The following is a 2,356-nucleotide window of genomic DNA, read 5'->3' as shown; positions in this document are numbered from 1 at the left end:
TATACATATATTCTATGAAAAAAAATAATCTATACACACAAATATATACCACAAATGTATTTATTAAATTGTTAATAATAAAAATATAAACATATTATATATTTTCAAGAACAAATTGAGTCAGGTTCAATCTACTTAGAGTTTATTTCCAGTCGTCAATCCTCTCACATAAAGAAGCGAAATACTCTATCTCTCGGCGTCCCGGGGTATAGCCGGCTTAGCAGGTTGCCCTAGAAAATAAATTGAGAGATAACCTCTGATCGAATGAAATAAAATTTAGTTAGCCTAAATTAGAGTTCGAGACGTAACAGGGTGCTGTCGCGTCTACGGGTGGATTTCTGGATAGAGCATCAGCATTATAATTTAGAGTTCCTTTCTTATACTGAATTTCATATTGATATTCTGATAATTTTGTTCTCCATTTCCATAACCGTGAGGAAGGATCTTTTATTGAATGTAACCATACTAATGGTTTATGGTCAGTGATGATAGTAAATAATCTTCCATATAAATATGGCCTAAAGTGGTTCACACAATAGATAATTGCTAAACATTCTTTTTCTATAGTAGAATATTTTTGTTCAGCCGAATTTAAAATTCGAGAAGTATAGGCAATGGGTAGATCTTTTCCTATGGTGCCTTGACTAAGTACTCCTCCTACTGCATATCCAGATGCGTCGGTAGTTAATATGAATGGTTTGGAAAAGTCTGGATATTGTAAAATTGGTTCTGAACATAATGAATTTCTTAAAATATCAAATGCGTCGGTTTGTTTCACTGTCCAGTCGAATCTTCTATCTTTCTTCAGAAGATCTGTTAATGGTTTTGCAATCTTAGAGAAATTAGGTATAAATCTTCGATAATAACCGGCTAGTCCTAGAAATTGTTTAATATTTTTTGGATTCTTTGGAGTAGGAAAATTCATAATTGCTTTTATTTTAGCTGGATCTGGTTTAACTCCGTCAGATCCGATTATATGTCCCAAGTACATGACTTCTCGTCGTAAGAATTCACATTTATCCGGCTGTAATTTTAAATTAGCAGCTCTTAATCTTTGCATCAGTTTTTCGAATTTATTCTCGTGTTCTTGTAAGGATCTTGCGTATATAACAATGTCATCCATGTAGACAAATAATTCGTTGCCTTGTAGTCCGGAAAGTACATTATCCATTAATCTTTGAAATGTTGCAGGAGCATTTTTAAGTCCGAACGGCATCCTTTTAAATTGATAATGTCCGTATGGTGTGGAAAATGCAGTCTTATGTGCGTCTTGTGATGCCATAGGTATCTGATGAAATCCAGAGGCCAAGTCTAATATCGAAAAATACTTTGCGGACCCAAGTTGATCTAATATATCTGTTACGTTAGGTAGAGGATATGCATCTCCTATAGTTTTTTCATTAAGATTTCTGTAATCAATCACCATTCGCCATCTCTTGTTCCCTAAGGAATCAGGCTTTTTCGGTACAATCCATATTGGAGAATTGTAAGGTGATGTAGATTGTTCGATCAAGTCTGAAGATAGTAATTCGTTCACTTGCCTATTGATTTCTTCTTTATGAATAGGGGGAAATCTATATTGTTTCACGTGGACAGGTACGTCGTTGTGAGTTGGAATGTAATGTTGAGCGGCATTGGTCGCTTGAAGATCTTCACTCGGAAGATGAAATTTGTCGGAATGCTTAGAGATTATTCGTCGAACATTTTCTGACTCCTCGGAGTTTAGATGTTCGAGGCGAAGAAGTTGCAAAATATCTGATGTTCTATCAGTATATGAAGATTGTGTTTGATGGAAATATAGAGGATTATCTATATTTTTAGAGAGGTCCCACAAGGGCTGATACAGAGAAATAGTTTTATTGAGATTCAGTGGCTGAGTCGATCCTTCGGAAGGCCCTAGGGTTCCGGAGGAATTATTATTACAGGTATCAAAATCTTGTAATTCTATAAATGGAACATTAAGAATTATTTCTTCCTCGGAAGTATTGAAGACGGGCATATAAGCCTTTCCATTGTTATTAGTGACGAGAGCTTCGCCGAAATATATGCCATCGACCGGTGTATGACGAGGCACGTATCCATTTTGTTTTTCGGGGTTAGCGATGTAGAAGGAACAAGGAGTAACTGTTCTCTTCCTCAGACATATTGCATTTGAAATTGAGAATGGAATCTTTGCACCTTCGTACTGTAGGTAATTGTCTTTATAGTTTAATATAACGGAACGTTCCCTCAGGAATCTGTTCCCTAAGATTCCGTCTTGTGTGAATCCAATAGAATCGGAAATGACGTAGAATTCAGACAATTTTCCAAGTATGCTTATTGAGACAGCTCCTAAAGTGACGATAATTTCAGATGC

The sequence above is a fragment of the Camponotus floridanus genome, unplaced genomic scaffold (genome assembly GCF_003227725.1).
Source record: "Camponotus floridanus strain SB8 unplaced genomic scaffold, Cflo_v7.5 scaffold321, whole genome shotgun sequence".
Taxonomy (NCBI): domain Eukaryota; kingdom Metazoa; phylum Arthropoda; class Insecta; order Hymenoptera; family Formicidae; genus Camponotus; species Camponotus floridanus.
Note: the sequence above shows the minus strand (reverse complement) of the source record.